The 7,478-nt window shown below is 45.3% G+C and overlaps 1 non-coding gene across 1 annotated transcript; it reads right to left on the bottom strand.

The window, feature by feature from the left end:
* Positions 1-2,987: 2,987 nt before the first annotated feature.
* On the bottom strand, positions 2,988-3,060 carry trnam-cau (transfer RNA methionine (anticodon CAU)). The gene has a single exon. It is a non-coding gene; the product is annotated as a tRNA-Met (tRNA).
* Between the last annotated feature and the right edge of the window lie 4,418 nt (positions 3,061-7,478).

Here is a 7,478-nt window from a genome sequence, read left to right as displayed (position 1 = left end):
ACAATAATGCATATGCAAGTTAGATGCATTCAAATTAACTCCATACTTAATAGCTGTAAAAGTGTAACCCTTAAAAGAAGGGAAACATCTTATTGTGAATCAATTTGAAAGTGACATGGTACTCTTTGCTACTTTCTCACCATCTTCACTGCTGGTCCTCGTCCTGTCCTGCTGCACTTCAGCAGTGGTGGTGTCACTGGCCGCTGCAACATTGCCTGATGTGGAGCCTGGCTCTGTATCAGTGATGAATGCAAGATAAGTTAATACAGGAAAAGGTTAAAGCATGCAGGTTTCAGTTATACATCCAAGTTAGATGTATATTAATTTGTTAGCCTACCATTCGCTAACATCTAGTGTTTGAAAGCTCAAAGTCAGTGAGTGAACTTACCTTTCTTTGAGAAAAACTGAGTGACCAGTTGCCTGCCTCTACTGGCCCTCTCGTCTTTCTCCCGTCTTTCCTTCCGCTTCTGATAACCCGACTTCATTCTAGATTATTTCAGTCAGCTCACCGTCCATCATGTGTTTCAGACAGCCGCTCCGTACACCTGCCTGCATTTCGGATGCGTTCAACTACAATTTGATCAGAACTGGACCGCACCATTTTGCAAGAGGGGGAGGGCCGAGTAAATGTCAATATGCCAAAGAACTAAAGAAAAGTTATTGAAATCGAAAATTGTGTTTAATTAGTTTATTTTCCATTAAAAATGTTGTAATTCATTAGAAAATTCTAAGAATGGGCAACAATATTAATATTATATTATCACTACCTCCGAGGGCCCCCCAGGCCGCTGGGCCCTTAGAAACGTTACCACCTTTCCCCGCCTGGCGGCGCCCCTGGTGATGCCCGCCTCCACCAGGCTGTGCACCTGCTCCACCTTCGCTAAAAATAAAACCACCGCACTGTTCATGCAGGCAGCGGACTTTACCGAACCGTGCCCGATCACCTGCCCCACGGCCAGCGCCACTTCCTCCACGCTGCACGGAGAGCCGGCACCAACTCTGATGCCGTGCTTCCGGGACAGCATGGAGAAGCCGCCAGACGCCATTGCGGCCGGGAAGCGCACCAAACAAATGCGAAAAAAAACTCGAAATTAACCTCACAAGACTACACAAAGTACGCAGAACTAACACAACTAATGAAACATTTAACAGAGAAAACAAGGATAGCGAATAAAGGGTAGAAAAACCACCTTTACACTTAGCCTTTCTCTCAGCTCTTCCACTCACACTCCTCTCACCAGCAGAAGAAGAAGAAGAAGAAAAGGAGAGTGAGGATGCGCAGTGGTGGAATAGGGGGAAGAGGCCGAGGAGCACGAAGACACCGTGCTGTCCCAGATGAAATTCGGGCCATAATTATAGATCATGTCATCATTCATAGCCACATCATTTTGCTTGTTTTTTGTTTGTGTTTATATTACAGTATATGTGTGCTATGTATATTTTTCTTTTCCTTCTACAATACTATACTGTATGGAAGTTACGTACTTCACAGTATTTGTGTGAATAAAAATGGTTAGTATGAGTGTATTGTGTGTGCTTTGAGGCTACTCTTACTGTGAAACGTTTTTCCTTCAGTTTTATACACTATTGTATTCTGTTAGGTAGTCCTATGCCATAGTGACAAAACATCTAAACATTTTGACTTGTAGTGCTCACACAATGCCAAAAGGACAATGCATTTTGGGGCACTGACTATTTGAATGAGAAAGAAACTTCATTTTGACACATGGCTGAACTGTTTAGGGGGAGATATGAGCTTTTGCTGGTGAACCATGGTGTTTTGCTGAACCATTCAGTTTAGTTTAGCAAAAAGTACTAAAGAGTGTTGAAAACGTCCGGTCTGTTTCAAGAAATGAGCCTAGGCAACTGAGAAAGATCTTTGCAATTTGGGTGGCACTGACTCTTTTCATGGGAAAGAAATCAGGTCTGAAGCATGGGTGAACAGTTTTGGGAGAGATATGTGCTTTTGCAGGTTAGCTATGGTGTTGTGCTGAACTATAAGAGTGTTATGCCAAATGATCTTAGAGTTTTGAGAATGTAATTTCTGTTTCAAGAAATGAGCCAAACCAATAGAGAAAAACTGTAATAGGACGTTTGTTTGAATGGAAGGATATATAAGAAACAATATAACTTGATACTTACTGTAAGATTGTTTTTTTAAGTCGGCAGAGACAACGGCTCGATAAAAAATCCCTCTTCTGTAACGGCTAACTTTTATAATCCTCTAACCTAACGAAAACAAAATCTTTAATTTGTTTTTTTGTTGGTTTTGTTGGAGGAGGGGGAGCGGGAGGGGAGGGGAGGTCAACTCCAAGTTAGGGCTTCACCTTGATTGGCCGAGTTCCATTGTGAGCTCGGGCGTTGATAGGCTCGGTTCATTGTGAGTCGGTGCGACATTGGCTAAACCGTTCAATGTGAGAATGGAGAAGTGCGAAGCCTATTGGAGGTGAGATTTAGACTAACGTGAGCGAGGTAGCGCCAACGAGGCTTAAAAATCATAAACGTGCATGTATTGTCAGCCTAGGCTCACTTTCCCACACCCATTCATTGGTCCTGCAGACTTTGCTAAAGGTATGTGATAGCCACTTGCCCAGCTCACATGGATTTCATGGCAATCAAATAAGTGGATGGTAGGAAATAAGATCTTCTAACCTATGGGGGGAGAGAACGGCAAAGCCGAAGAAAAATGTGTCCCATGTCAGTCTATGTCAAGAGAAGGAGAGTCTGCAAAGGTGCTTTTGTCACACAGCGTATTCTATTATGTTAGCGTGATGAACTTCCTGTCCTTTGTCATGGGTCTTGGCCAGGGTGCAACTTGCTTTTCTGAAAGAGACATGGTTCGAATCCCCATAAGTTGTGTTTGACACCTTCCACACTTTGGAGTGACTGAGCTTCCGAGTGGGCTTTCTGCAGCTCCAACAGAGAGCAATCGGAGCCAAGTTTCCAGCTGTAACTGAGGTGAAGTGCTATAAACACATTAAAACACCTGCCCCGTGTGAGGGTCTAACTCACAACCTTCAGATTATGAGACTGACGCGCTGCCTACTGCGCCAACGAGGCCTGCAAAACAGAAATATGCATGTATTGTCATCCTAGGCTCACTTTCACACACCCATTCATTGGTCCTGCAGACTTTGCTAAAATATGTGATGACATGGCTTGTTGAGCACGTAGCTACTTGTTCAAAAGACCTGGGGCCTCATGTACAAAGCGTGCGTACGCACAGAATAGTGGCGTACGCACCTTTTCACGTCAACGATCAGATGTATCAAGAACGAAAAGACCGTGGAAATGTGCGGTGCCTCACGGCAGCTTCAGGGCTGGCGTACGCACGTTTCTGCAGCTGTTGATTGTTTGGCGACACCTAAGGTGATGTTGGGAAACTGTTATAATAAATAAATGTGAAAACAATTAGTCCTCAGACAGTGATGTGCACATTTGAGACACATGAACAATTAATACTGATAAACAATTAGTACACCCATGTGTCTCCATTTACAGAGTGGATATAAAAGCATGCGCAAAGTGGTGCAATGCATACCATTAAAAACAATGGCTGCTTTAAAAGTATTAGAAGACTTTGCAAATGGTGCAATTCGAAGAGAGCGTGTGTTCACTACAACAGAGAGTATTAGCTGGCATATGATGGCGACTGATTACTCATTAGCCGTTTTGAGGGAAATCCTCCTAGAACTGTGCGCAGAGCTGCGGCCGGCGTTAGAGCGCAACACAGCGAGGAGCCATGCGCTGCCTGTGCTCACAGGTGATGTGCACACTGGGGTTCCAACCGGAGCATTCCAGGGGCAGGTGGCCAACCAATTGGGACTGTGCCAGCCGAGCCATGCCAGCCGTGTGGGACAGAATTATCCGCATCTCAGCCACGTATATCAAATCCCCAACAGGCCAACATTAAAGCTCAATTTGAAGCGAGAGCCGGTTTTGTAATCGGAGCTATCGACTGCGCACACATTGCTATAAAAGCGCAATCACATGATGAATTTGTATGTTAACAGGGAACATTTTCATTCGATCGATGTACAGACCATATGTGATGCGTAAATGCAATTAACCAACATTGTGGCGAGGTGGCCTGGTTCAACGCACGATTCATACATTCTGAGTAACAGCATCGTTGGGAACAGATACAGGGTGGCACTGTGCGTGATGGGTGGCTTCTCGGTGAGTAACTTCATTATTGTAATTGTCCTAATATTATTCCCCGTGACGCGTGTTCACAGCATCATTATTATATTATATTTATTAGTCGGTGGTTAAAGTTAGTTTATTTCTGTTTTTTTGCTGGTTAAATGTGACCAGACCATAGGAGAAATGGACACAACAAAATAAATTTGTGGGTTTGCTTATTCCCAGACTGTACTTTATTTGAAAAGGCACAGCATTAACTTTGTAATTCTGAGTGGAATATCACAGTTACCAGAAAACCAAAACAAAAATAATTTCCTACTATCTCTCTTGTGTAGGCTAGCTTCAGTTTTGTGAACATTAATCCGGTAATACAGACAACAGTAGTGGCTATCTCTATCTGTAAACAGAAAATAAACACACAAAAATTGACTGAATAAAATACACATTTCTAGCCACTCTGGATACCATCCTTTTAAAATAAACACCATTACAGTAACTCAAATGCATATATAAATATATATAAACAAGGTACATTTTTTTAATCATCTTCTAACTAAAAAGAATTCACTCACTCCTCACTTGGAGTCTAAGAGCCTCACGTCACGCTCGACGCTGCTCAAACTCGGCTCCTTCTCCCCTCTGCGAGGCACACCAACACAACATATTACAGTTTCATAAAATAAACAAAATCTGATGACCTAGCGGTGCTAATCATTGTTTGAACTGCATATTAATAGCGACTTACGCTGTCCCGACGCCATAACAGGTGGGCTCTCGGCACGGAGGAAACTATGAAAAACACTCTGAACCAGTCCTCGGCAACAAACAAACAGGTACACTCTCCAGTCCCGAATGTCAACCTGTGGGCTCACAAAGTCTCTCCACCATAGATTGCAGAAACTAATCTTGCGGTTGTACTCACTTTTCTCTGATTTATTCGCACAGGTAACATGCACGTGTTAACGCCATTATCTGCTCTGTTTCTCCAATTCGCGATACTCGCGTCTTTCGTTCTTTTGCAACTCTCGCAGGAGTTTCCCCATACGCAGCTCTTAAAGTGACAGGACACTTAATAAAACACACCACAGAGACAGAAAACACCATCACCCCTGTTCACCTGGCTACATTCTCCCCTGCTACAAGTCAACGTCCTCGGTGGCTTATGTATCCTTAGCCCCATTAAGTTGTGATGAATAAAGGACCATTCCTGCTAACACCTGAGACAGTAAATCTGGACTAAAGGACACCGCGTTACATGCAGACATGGGCAAGTTAAAAGGGTTTCTGTTTTGTCCAGCAGTTGTTCTCCGACTCCTGCGTGTAGGAGGAACGGGTGTGTCTCCATTGACAGCCTCCTTTCTCCTGCGGGGAGCAGGTACAGGCCTCTCCTTTGACCTCTCTGCAGGCGTGGAGGGAGCCCTAGACAGTGGATGAGGGCAGGGAAATTGTTCCGTCTCCAAGCTCTCTTCCGACATGTTACTTATCTCCTCTTCAAGTCCTTCCTCTCTCTCCTCCACACTCTCAGCTCCTTCATTTGGATAGTGCTCCGTCTCAATCCCTGGATCCACATTCTCAAAATCCTGAAATGCTCCATGCTGAGCTGTTGGATGTGTGACTCTCTCTTCCAGAATGAACTCAGGCTCCATGAACTCCATCTCTGATTCTGGACTGTGGTCAGTTTCATCCATGGGGGTAGGTGAACGGTGACGCAGCCTGGGTGCCGGCACAGGACCTACACAGGGCTGCAGGTTAGATCTATGTACCCTCTTTGCTGGCCCACCCTCTAGTGGTTCCACTGTGTACGTGGTACCCTGAACATCAACAACTTTATACACCATGGCTGACCAAGCATCCTGAATCTTGTTCCTTCCTGGTGGTCTATAGCGGAGAAACACAAACTGTCCCACCTGAACATTTGGACAGTACACTCGCTCTTGCTGCCGAGCTACTCTTTCCTCAGCCTTTCGTTCAGCACACTCTCTCGCTCTGGCATGAGCATCTTGAAGACGCTCCTGGTGTACAGCTAACCAGTCTGGTTTATCACTGTTCTCCTGTTCGTGGCCCAACAGTGCATCAATCGGAAGGTGAGGGTGAACTCCAAACAGCAAATAGTAGGGTGAATACCCTGTGGTCGAGTGTGGTGTGACATTGTACGCATATACTAGCTCTGACAGGTGTTCAGGCCAACGCCGCTTTTTCTCAGGGGGGAGTGTACGCAAGAGGTCATGCAAAGTGCGATTGAACCGTTCACACTGGGGGTTCCCTTGAGGGTGATGTGGTGTTGTTCGGGTTTTCTTCACTCCATACAATCTGCATAACTCAGCGATCACAGCACTTTCAAAATTCCTGCCCTGATCAGAGTGCAGGCGTTCTGGCACTCCATACTTCAGAAACCACTCTTTCAGGATGACTTTAGCAGTGGTATCTGCCTTTTGATCACGTGTAGCAAAGGCCTGACTGAACTTAGTAAACACATCTGTCATTACAAGTACATTTTCACGACCATCTGTGGCACGTTCCAATGTTGTGTAATCCATAGCAACCACCTCAAGTGGGCGTGTGGCTAAGAATGGGGTGTGGGGTGCCTGAATCTTTGGCTGTGGCATTTTTGTTAACACACACCTCTGACATTTCTTCACCCACTGCTCAACATCTACATGCATGCCCACCCAAAAACATCTTTGTCTCAGCAGGCCCAACGTTCTTTCGATTCCTTGATGCCCCATCTGATCGTGTACACTTTTGAGAACCTGGTCTTTGAGGCTGTCTGGCAGCAGTAGCTGATGACAGATTCCAGTATGAGCATCTTCAATCACTCTGTACAAAAGTCCATCTTTCTCTTGTAGTCGCGACCACTGTTTCAACAAGGAGCGGACTGGTTTTGTCAGAGTTCTCTTGTCCGGGTAAGTTGGTTTCTTTTGTTTATCCCAGAACCCTCTCAAAACTCTGATCACTGGGTCGGACTGTTGGAAGCTCTGAAGCTCTGCTTTGGAATATCCAGGGAGTGTAGGAGTGTTATCCTGGACCGCTTCATGAACCCCTGTCTCACTGACTTCAGACGCACTTACTTGTCTGAGCTTACAGCACTCAACACCTGCTGTCAATAGATCTAAATCTAGGGCTGTACCTGGCCTGAGAGTGTTACATATGGCTACACATCCATCAAACTCTGCGTCTTCGCTGTCAGGTTCTGGCTCACCGTTTTCTGGTCGTCGGGAAAGAGCATCAGCAGCAGTATTACACCGGCCAGGGCGATACTTCACATCGAAATCGAACACGGCCAGCTGAGCGACCCACCGCTGTTGGATGGCTCCTAAACTAGCCGTGGAGAG

This window comes from Odontesthes bonariensis, chromosome 8 (assembly GCF_027942865.1).
Source record: "Odontesthes bonariensis isolate fOdoBon6 chromosome 8, fOdoBon6.hap1, whole genome shotgun sequence".
NCBI lineage: Eukaryota > Metazoa > Chordata > Actinopteri > Atheriniformes > Atherinopsidae > Odontesthes > Odontesthes bonariensis.
The sequence above is the reverse complement of the archived record's forward strand: the minus strand, read 5'-3'. Positions and strand labels throughout refer to the sequence as shown.